We start from the raw sequence: 11,880 nt of genomic DNA on the forward strand, positions 1-11,880 counted from the left end.
TAGTAATCGAATTGAGCGCAATGAGAACAATTGGTTCTTCCTAATCCCTATTTACACATGGAACTTCTACCAATTCATAACTAGCATGTGAACGATTAAACCCATTCTCATGGTGAATTAATCGTTCCTAGAGTGGAATAGAAATTACGACGACTCTACGATAATCGGAATCAAGCTTTCATCAAGGCTTCTCAACCCCCTCTAATGGAGGGTTAGCCGAGAATCATTACGCAATCATTTTCGATATGAAATTGAATACGACATAATATAAAGTTTCTAACTTTATGAATTTTAACTAAACAATAATTCAACCCGAAATCAATAACTACGAAATGAATAACAAACAAAAAATGAAATTAGATCTAACAAATTTAAATGACAAAATCGAATTTGATCAATAATAAACTACTTTATTTATCTAATCAAGCAATAACAATATTTTAAAGGTTTAATCTAAAACAAGGAATGAAATGAAACTAAACTTAATTAAAAACCATTAAAACTAGATCTAGAAGCTATTCTAATGGCTACTTTCTATCCTAAGCTCCTAGATATCTTAAGAGTTAAGTCTTCTTTGTTGATAAGGAGGAAATCAGATCCAAAATTGTGCATGGGCTTGGAGCCATGTTATGGGCAGGAAAATCGGGCCCAAAACCCAATTTCTTCAGTAAAAAAAGGGCTCGTCAGCTGGATTCGGCTTCAACAGACTTTTAGTCCACTTCTGCTCCTCTAATTGGGCCAAAGCTTGGACCATTGGAAAGCTCTTCCCGAGACGGTCGTTTTGACATAAGGTAGGCCCAATTCCAAGGTCTGAGTCCAAAGATACGGTCTTCGGAAGTTCTATCGACTTTGTGCCTTTGTTTACGCCGCGTGGACTTTGACTTTTCAAGGTCTGTGTAGGCTTTACAAAGGCTTTGTTTTCTTGAATCTTGGCCTTTAATCACAGAACTCCTTAGCAACCAACCATTGCTCCTTTATCTCATCAAAGTGGCCCATTTCTACACATAATTGACTTTGAAGCCTGAAACGCATAAAAACACGTAATTAGTATTAACTCTTAATTATTACTCACATAATTGGTCTAAAAGTATGATTGTTAAGGGGTTAAAACTACAGTTTTGGGCTCTTATCACCTTCCACCTCATGAGGGTTCTTCTTTCGCTGACTATGGCAGGCATGAACATCATAGACGTAGGACGGATGGCTCTGGCCCACGTACAACTTACCAAGAATATTACTTATGTTATATTAGGATGAGTTGATCCCTTGGTTGAAGTTGTAAAACTTACCAAGAATTAGAGTTTTCATTGCCTTGGGAAGTTTGAGTGTGCGAGGCGAATCGTGAATCATACGCTCGCATACTTTGAATCAATTTGGTAATCAACACTCTAACTATGATTAACTCTAGTTAATCTATTAGTATACTAGTATTAATTTTACTTTTATGTTTTGGGCCCTTGAAAGCAAAGTTGTATAGTTATTAAAAACCCGGACTTGATAGGGTTATATACTAAAAGCATTACTTTTGTATTAACTCTAATTCTTTATATTTTGAATGAGAATCATATAGGCAAATGTTATGCATATTATGTATGTTATTAGTTATATGCATGTGTCTAATACTTTATGTTGTAGATGATATGGTGTGTGGTGACACACAGAAGATCATATTATCAGTACCTTATAAAGTATAAGTAGTTCACAACCTAAATGGATTTGGACAAACCATTGGTACGGTTGTAGTATAATATAGTATTAGTCTTTCTTGACTATAGGATTACACTAGTACACTTTGTGTGTATTGAACAGGACCAAGTGAGGTTGTTTCTCTTTATATTGACTATATAAGAGAACAAACACCATTGTTATTATGGATGCTTGTCCTCTTAATCTGGATATAATAATGGGCATGTAACATTGTACATTGCTTTAAATCATCAATGAGTGAGATTCATTTGTGAATCAACAAACTCGATGGATTAGGTAATGACATTGTATGTAAGGTATGCTGTTGATTATAGAAGTAATCCGTGACCTGCAAGAAGTCGGGTTGATGATGTCCCTTTGAGGAGCTCATAAGGATTGTCATGTAAACCCTGCAGGTGGATTTAATCCGACATGACAATGAGGTTGAGTGGTACTACTCAAGGACATAAGACGTTGATTAATGTAGTTGTCAGTAACTTGACTTAATCAACGGACATTCGATATCTTAAACACGGGGAGATCAACAAGCATATAATATAGAGCCCATAAACGTAACACGTAATTTGGGATTAGGGCGGTAGTGCAATAATGGCCTTTAGTGGAATAAGCCATTTGTTGACGGACTTGGGTCGTGTGTTCTGAGCGAACATGGGAAGCCTAAGTCCGTCAGGAGTCCCAACCCTAATTTCTCCTCATGGTCCCTATTGTAGCCTATAAATAGAAACCTTTTTCTCTGGCCGTTTTTCTCAAGGTTTTGCTCAAGAAAAGTAGATCTAAAATCGGTTCCAAATTCTATGAGTGAGAGAGGCCAAGAGAGAAAGAAGAGGGTGGTAGATCGTTGCCCACACAGCGTCCATTCCATTGATAGGAATACAACAGAAGATCAAGAGGTTGATACAGATTCGTAGATCTTGGATTCTTAGAGTTATCTTAGCCGATCTAAAGGTATCAATTTCTAAACCAAACCGTGGACACCCCTTTATTCCGCTGCGCATGGGTGTTCGCGGTTCGTAAATCATTTAGTGAAACCTTAACGTTCCTACAGGACTGTGGGGTTTTTTTTATATTTTTTAAAGTAGGATTTTTATAACCTAAAATAGAGAATGCTCGAACGGTTGGGCATGATTCTCATACCACGCGCCAACCAACGTCGCCTTCTCCTCAAGTAGCATGTAAGCACGACTTGAGAGGTAAATTCTAAACCTCCTCGAAGCCCATGTAAGAGGATACCTTGTATGTTCAAGCATGCTTACATGATTGTTTGAATTTTAATCACTTCACTACAATTTAGATTCACGTATAAGGCTGAACCCGGGAAGGCATTCCCCAATGTAGATAAATCGGACGTTGCTTGATTCTTGAAGCACTATACCAAACAAACAAATTAAAATCAATCAACTAGAGCCTAAAATAGTCACGCTCCTCCAGAAAAGGACAAAAATATAACCACGAGGATTTAGAGTAATCACTTACCAGATTTTGATGGACCAACTACCTTCCTCACTCCCCTCATCCAGATTCATCGTGAGTGAGATTCTTGGTAGCACACCACTGGGTGAAGTGATTGCTTACTCTTCTGAACCCTGTAGTACATCCATCCAAGTCTCATGCTCAATTGTTCCTTTGAACAGGGCATAGTAAATTATAGACCAGCAAAGATTTTTAAAACTCTAAACTTGCAAAAACGAATTTCCATTGCTTGGGCATACACTGCATAGTTTGCACATGTTAGGATAGTTTTGCTATCTTGCTAAAAGTGCATGATACTACATTCAGACACTACAAGGTTTAGCAAGAATAAAACTTACTCACGTAGGAGAGCACGTCGTCCTAGAGAATCTCTAATTTCTCGTCCTCCACTTACTAAGATGGCCGACGAAGTAGTGCAAGTTGAAAAGCCTCTCTCCAACCTCTACACACCGTTGCAAGATGGACCTCTATCTTGTATACGACTCACATCACTCACGAGCGATTTTCACATTCGACCAAACGTGTTCAATCTTCTACCCATATTCCACGGGTTTGAACACGAGTTACCATACGAACATCTACGTCGGATACATGAAGTATGCAATACTTTCCACCATCCGGACGTCACCGATGATCAAGTGAAGCTACGAGTGTTTCATTTTACTCTAGCTAGTAAGAGTCACGCATGACTTCTTTCTCAAAAGCCCAATTCCTTCGATACATGGGAAAAGGTTGTGTTATCCTTCATGAAGAAGTACTTTCCACCGAAGAAAACAGAAGAGATAAGAAGTAAGATACAATTCTTTAGACAGAGTCCGAGTGAGACATTTTCGGAAGCATGCGATAGATTCTCTAACCTACTCCAGTCATGTCCTCACCATAAACTAGAAAAATGCACTCTTGTCCAAAGTTTCTTTAAAGGTCTTCTCCAAGAATACAAAGTAACCCTCGACATCATGAGTAATAGTAATATTTTGGATAGAGGTGCAACCGAAGCTTTTAACCTTTCTTAAAAACTAAGCTGAAAAGAGTACCCATTGGGGCGATATAAACAATTCCATAATAGCCTAACCCAGTACATCTAAGGCTAGCAGTATTTTTGAGGTGAAATCCAATCCTAAAATCAAAACTCTAATCGAAACCCTCACGAGAAAGATAGATGCCTTCACAACCAAACAAAAAGACCAAACTCCTCACCCTGTCATGAACATAAATACCTCACCATGAAATTTATGTTTAAACTTAAATCATATAGATACCACCTGTCCCTTAATCACAAACCTATCATTACTTCAACCAGAAGAAGTATATGCTTTTAATGTACCAAATGCGCCATGGAGACAACAGCCAAACTACGAATGCACTAATAAACAACAAACCCAACCACCTCCAGGTTTCAATAAACAATCAAATACATTCAAACAAGGACAAGGTACCTATAACAATCAGAATAGAGCATTGGTTCCATCCCATTTTAACCAGAACTACCAAAACCCACCTATCAACAACCAAAGAGACCTAGTTCCAGTTACACCATCAACTAGTGTCCAAACAGATAAGCCCACCGAGATAATGTTATCTGTTAAGCAACAACAAATCCAAATTCTAGCATCCATGCAATAATCTCTGAACTTGTTAGCCCAAGATAAAACCTAAAAAGGTATGTTCCCAAGACAAGCTATTCCAAACCCTAAACCAATAAACACAGCCTTTGAATCAACAAGTGATGCGAACGAAGCTGGAGCGCTAATTTTTTTTTTATAATCATATTATCTACGAGGATTAAATCCTCATTTCCACGATGTAATCCTTCCCCATTCCATTCCACCTTTTTCTTTAAAGGGAATACATCAATAAGGTAACCGGACCCTCCATTTAGAGTGTGTGGTTGTAAGTGCCGGAGCCTTAGTCCACTTATATCTCGCATATTCTTTGTAAAACATTTTTTACTCGTCGTTTAAGTAAGTGTGAACATGTGGAACGAGTATACAAAATTTCTTTTCTTTATTGTACATTTCTTTTTCAAAATAGTTTTTTTTTTTATGTTCTATTAATGCTAGATTCTCGATACATCAATAATTATGTGGATTTCCAAAAAAACAAAACGGGCAATGGATTCCACACAGACCAACCCCTAGCACAACGCAATCTAGGAAGATTTGAGACCAGTTTTGCTTATTAAGGGTCGCCTATATCACCGCGCTATTCGGACGGGTCATAACATTCCATGTCTTATGCAGTAAATCTCCCAACTCGCATAGCTGAAACTCTGTCTGTCTAGATTGGGTTTGCCCCATAACCGACACCAAAGTTGCCTGAGATTACATGTTATGGTTTATTTTCAAAAATTAGCGGTTAGAATCACAGTTTTTGAGTACGAGTATCTTAAAATATCTCTCCATGTTTTCAAAACTAGAGGATATAAAAATGAAAATTATACGCACCTGAGTAACCAAAATGATCCCGGATTCACGTATATTTTTATCTTCTTACTTGAGAAGATATATTTTGCTTGTCAAAACTTCTATATGGTTAGAGATATCTTTTGCTTAAGAAAACCAACTAAAAAAAAAAAAGGCGTCTCCAAATGAGAATTAAACAAATAGAGTAACTCAAAGTGATACTATTCTCTATTTAATTCTATCTTTTGCCTCCACCTCTTTATTTGTCTTGAGAATCTGACGTTAAAAGACTCAAACTTGTACAAATTTTTAAACATTCTTCCTTTCTTCTAAAAATCTTTGCCTTTCTTAAAATCTTTCTTTCTAAAAACTTTCAAAACTTTTCCAAAATGTCTTCTGTTACAAACAAAAACCTCCACCTAGCAAGACTAGATGGATCAGTTTCAATGATCGAGTGCAAACACTTTTTAGAGAACTGCAATTGAAGATATGGACACATATACCAAAAACCATTCCTAGTTTGGGTAAGAGTTCATACACACGCAAGAGACGAGCTATGAGAGAAGGCTGGTGCTCGAACTGTGAAACACCAACTTGTTCCGGTCTTCAACCTCATAGTGAAAATTCAGTTTTCAAGGTTTTCATGTGCCAGCCACCTGCTTACCGAGCATAGCTGAAGAGAGTAATCCAACTATCTGGTTGGGATTGACTCAAGTTTTTAAAAACTTCAAAGTCTTGGGAATCTTACTTGAAAGTTAAAATGACCCACCTTTTAGATTTTCAGTCCAAACATAATCAAAACCCAAAAAAATTACTTAAAATTTTTCCTTCTTTTGTTTGTATATATTTCCCTTCAGTTCTTTTCCATTATTTCCTTTATTTGGTTTTTATCCACCGTTAGATGAGAGTGTACCTTATACCGTTGCGTAACATTTTTGATGTTGATCATTTTGGTACCTCACGGGTTAGGATCGGATGAGTAATGAAGCACAGATTGGATTTTGAAGTTGGAAAGGCACTAAGGACATGATCGGAATTACCTAATTTTATTTGGGCTTGGGCCAAAATTTCGAATGAACCTAAAAAGGCACGTGCCTCGCACGTGCCATCAAACCTATTTATAACTCGTGACCACCTGACCGACATCATCATCCCCAAACTTCCCAAACCCTAGCCACCCCTCATACATTCACGACTACCTAGCCACCTATACACACCACCACTCCAAATTTTTACAGCAAGCTCCATTTTCAACTCCCATTCCAACTAAAAACCTCAATTTCATCAATCTCTACTCTAAATGGCTTGAGTTCTAAAAATTGTGTCAAAGCAAAATTTTCAAACCCTCTTCAATTCCGATCTATTTGAAGTGCACTTCAAGACTGAAATTAGAAGAAGTGGATGGGAGTCTTTGGTGTTGTTGGAAGGTGCAAGTTATTCTCCCTCTCTCACTATTTCGTTTTATAACTGCATGCAACGAGAGGAGGATGACCACATCACAGTTGTTAGGGATGGCCACACGTTTGAGCTCACTAAGGAGGTGGTGAGTGAGGCTCTGGGGATTCCTCTAAAGGTCCATAGTCAGACGGAATAGCCTCCAGAAAACAAGACCATCGATGTGATGATGGCAGAAACGCTTCTCGAGGGTAGGAAAAACCCCACGTCACACTGCGCGTTTCAGAACTCGCTGTGAAGGAATCAATTGGTAATATCTCAGTGGCCAACCATCAACTTGATAGGCTCAGCCAAGCCTTCTAACATCGATAAGGCGATGCTCCACATCTTGTGGATTCTTTAGGAGCAAAAGAACAACTTCTGTATGGCCACCTTCGTTTGGGAGTAACTCTGCAAACCCAGGAGGTCCACCGCCCCTCTACTAGTGCTAGTCACGAGGATCATGCATCACTAGGGGTTCGACGATGCAAACACTTTAGTAGAGGTAAGAGACGCTACTAGAGGTCTTATATATGCCCATTGCATCCAGAAACTCTGGCATCCACCTGCATCCAGAGCCGCTGAGCAAGCACGCCCTACCGAGCCTGTGGACTACTTCCCTGAACACCTTGCAGATTGAGTATTGGACGCAACTTGTGAACTTCAAAAAGCCATGACCATAGCTCTTTAGTAGCTTCACATTCCCAAAGAATATAGTCAAGCTTGTCTTGTGGAACTTTATTATTTCACAATACTCTTTTATTAATATTAATATATATTGCAAAACAAAATGGATCTATTCTCTTTTAATTTATAATCTTTTGCTACTCAAGCACTTGCAATTATTACTCAATTTATAGTTTTTTAATTTATAATAATAATAATAATATTATTATTATAATTATAATTATAATTAATTATAATTATAATTATAATAATAATAATTATTATTATTATAATAAAACTATCTACTAGTATTAAACCTTTGCGAGTTCATTTGTCGTTTCCATGCCAGTGTATTAAAGAAGAACAAAAAGAGTTTTGTCCTAAAATCAGTATAGACAAATTTGTCTCATATTTACATTAAATATTTATATAAAGCAAAACCCCAATTCCTTATTTGTCTCGAAGATTAAGTTCTTCATATAATATTTATTTTCTAAGTCATTAGACATTTAAAATAATCAACATAGATAAATATTTTTATAAAGCAAAACCCACCAATTATTCGAATATACTTATTAATTATTGTCTTAACGATTAAGTTTGTCATAAAATATTGATTTTTTATGTCAACATGTAGTACAATCAACATATGTAAATTTGTTTCATATTCTCATTGAACTATTTTATTTCTATAGGAGGTCGGAGGTGGACAACTTGATAATGAATACCAAAGTGCCTAATAAAAGTCTATTAAAATATTATTATTATTATTATTATTATTATTATTATTATTATTATAAAACTATCTACTAGTATTAAACCTTCGAGTTCATTTGTCGTTTCCATGCCAGTGTATTAAAGAAGAACAAAAAGAGTTTTGTCCTAAAATCAGTATAGACAAATTTGTCTCATATTTACATTAAATATTTATATAAAGCAAAACTCCAATTCCTTATTTGTCTCGAAGATTAAGTTCTTCATATAATATTTATTTTCTAAGTCATTAGACATTTAAAATAATCAACATAGATAAATATTTTTATAAAGCAAAACCCACCAATTATTCGAATATGCTTATTAATTATTGTCTTAACGATTAAGTTTGTCAGAAAATATTGATTTTTTATGTCAACATGTAGTACAATCAACATATGTAAATTTGTTTCATATTCTCATTGAACTATTTTATATCTATAGGAGGTTGGAGGTGGACAACTTGATAATGAATACCAAAGTGCCTAATAAAAGTCTATTAGAAATCATTAAAGATGATTGGGATGATGGTGATTGGATGGATTGGAGGCAAAAGAGTGGTATGAGAAACACACTAAGTTTAGCTGAAGTTAAAATCAATTGGGCTTTCATAGAAGCACTAGTTAGATGTTGTCACGACGTCGAGAAGATCCTTCTCCTGGCTGACGTCAAGTCCTTGGGTGTATATCGCTACGCAGGAGTACATCTCTAATGCTCTGCAGTGTTCTTGTGACACTTTATTGGAAACTGCGCTGCTCCTGCTGGAAAGACTGCTACTCCTCTCTGAAGTTCTGCTGAACCGTTCTAATAACTTGCTGACCTTGCCTAAGGTGGTGGATGTACTGGTGCAAAATCTTCTGGCCCTCATAGAGGAAATGAATTCCGTCCAAGGGCTGAGTGAGTTGTCGAGTGACACTTTTAGCGAAGTAGTCCACATGTTCGGTAGGGCATGCTTGCTCGGTGACTCTGGCTGCAGGTGGATGCCAGAGTTTCTGGACGCACTGGGCATAGATAGGACCTCTAGTAGCGTCTCTTACCTCCACTAAAGCATCTGTAGCATCAAACCCCTATTTCTACATGATCATAGTGACCAACACTGGTAGAGGGGTGGTGGACCTCCTGGGTTTGTAGAATTGCTCCCAAACGAAGGTGGCGATGCAGAAGTTGTTCTTCTGCTCTTGAAAAATCCACAAGATGTGTAGCATTGCCTTACCGATGTCAGAAGGCTTGGCTGAGCCTATCAAGTTGAAGGTTGTCCACTGAGATACTGCCAACTGATTCCTTCGTAGTGAGTTTTGAAACGCGCAGTGTGACGTGGGGTTTTTTCTACCCTCGAGAAGTGTTTTTTCCATTATAATATCAATGGTCTTATTGTCTGGGGACTGTTCCGTCTGAGTATAGACCTTCAGAGGAATCCCCAGAGCCTCACTCACCACCTCCTTAGTGAGCTCAAACGTGTGGCCATCCCTGACAGCCATGATGCGGCCATCCTCCCCTTGTTGCATGTGGTTATAAAACAAAAGAATGAGAGAGGGAGAATAACTTGCACCTTCCAACAAAACCAAAGGTTTCCATCATCTTCTTCTAATCTCAGCCTTGAAGTGCATTTCAAATAGATCAGAATTGAAGAGGGTTTGAAAATTTTGCTCCGGCACAATTTTTAGAACTCGAGCCATTTATAGTAAGGATTGATGAAATTGAGGTTTTTAGTTGGAATGAGGGTTGAAAATGAAGCTTACAGTAAAAATTTGGAGTGGTGGTGTGCAAAGGTGAGTGGGCGGTTGCGAATATATACGGGGCGGGCCGAGCTAGGTTAGGGCAGCTAGGATTTGGGAAGTTTGGGGAAGATGATGTTAGTCGGGCGGTCGTTAGTAGTAAATAGGTTTGATGTAATTCAAAATTTTGGCCCAAGCCCAAATGAAATCAAGTAATTCCGATCATGTCCTTAGTGCCTTGCCAACTTCAAAAGCCGATCCGCGCTTCGTTACTCGACCGATCCTGACCCATGAGGTACCAAAATGATCATCATTGAAAATGCTACGCAACAGTATATAGTACACTCACATCCAATGGTGGATGAAAAAAAAATAAATGAAAAAAAAAAGAGTTGTAGGGAAATATATACAAACAAAAGAATTTTGAATAAGTTTGGGCTAAAAATTTAAAAGGTGAGTCGTTTTAAGTCAGATTCCCAAAACTTAAGTCAATCCCAACTAGATGGTTGAATTACTCTCTTCAGCTGTTCTCGGTGCATTGGCGGCTGGCATATGAAAACCTTGAAAATTGAATTTTCACTATGAGGCTGAAGACCGGGACAAGTTGGTATTTGACAGTTCGAGCACCTGCCTTCTCTCATAGCTCGTCTCTTACATGCTTATGAACTCTTACCCAAACCAGGAATGGTTTTTTGTATATGTGTCCATATCTTCAGCTGCAGTTCCCTAGGAAGTGCTTGCACACGATCGTTGAAACTGATCCATCTAGTCTTGCTATGTGGAGGGTTTTTGTTCGTAACAAGAGACATTTTGGAAAAATTTGAATTTTTTTTAGAAAGGAAGACATTGAGGAGGGGAAAGATTTTTAGAAGAAATGAAGAATTTTAAAAAATTTGTACAAGTTTGAGTCTTTTAACGTATTCTCGAGACAAATAGAGAGGTGGAGGCAAAAGATAGAATTAAACAGAGAATATTATCAATTTGGGTTACTCTATTTGTTTAATTCTCGTTTGGAGACTCTTCATTTTTTTTTAGTTAATTTTCTCAAGCAAAAGATATCTCTAACCATATAGAGGTTTTGACAATAAGATAAAATTATATGTGAATTTGGTATCATTTTGGTTACTCCGGGGCATATAATTTTTATTTTTATATCCTCTAGTTTTGAAACTATGTAGAGATGTTTTAAGATACTAATACTCAAAAGCTATGATTTTAACCGCTAATTTTTGGAAACAAACCATAATAGATAATCTTAGAGCATCTTTAGGGGAGACACTATCCTTGCATCAACCACCAAATTTTCAATAATTTGGTGTTTTTTCATCTTCAAGACAGACATATATTGATGAAAACACCAAAGCAAACACCAAATCAGCCAAAATTTGGTGTTTTTGCTTTGGTGCTGTATCAAATCTCTCTCGTGGTTTTGGCTAAACCGTGCGATTTTTTGAACACTGCATGGGCTTGGGCTAGATAGTGGACTTCTATGGTGCGGTGCTTCAAAAACCATGCAGTTTATCCAAAACCGCATGCGTGATATGTGATAGGGTTATATACTAAAAGCATTATTTTTGTATTAACTCTAATTCTTTATATTTTGAATGAGAATCATATGGGCAAATATTACGCATATTATATATGTTATTAGTTATATGCATGTGTCTAATACTTTATGTTGTAGATGATATGGTGTGGACACACAGAAAATCATATCATCAGTACCTTATAAA

This window comes from Coptis chinensis, chromosome 7 (assembly GCF_015680905.1).
Source record: "Coptis chinensis isolate HL-2020 chromosome 7, ASM1568090v1, whole genome shotgun sequence".
NCBI classification, from domain to species: Eukaryota; Viridiplantae; Streptophyta; class Magnoliopsida; order Ranunculales; family Ranunculaceae; genus Coptis; species Coptis chinensis.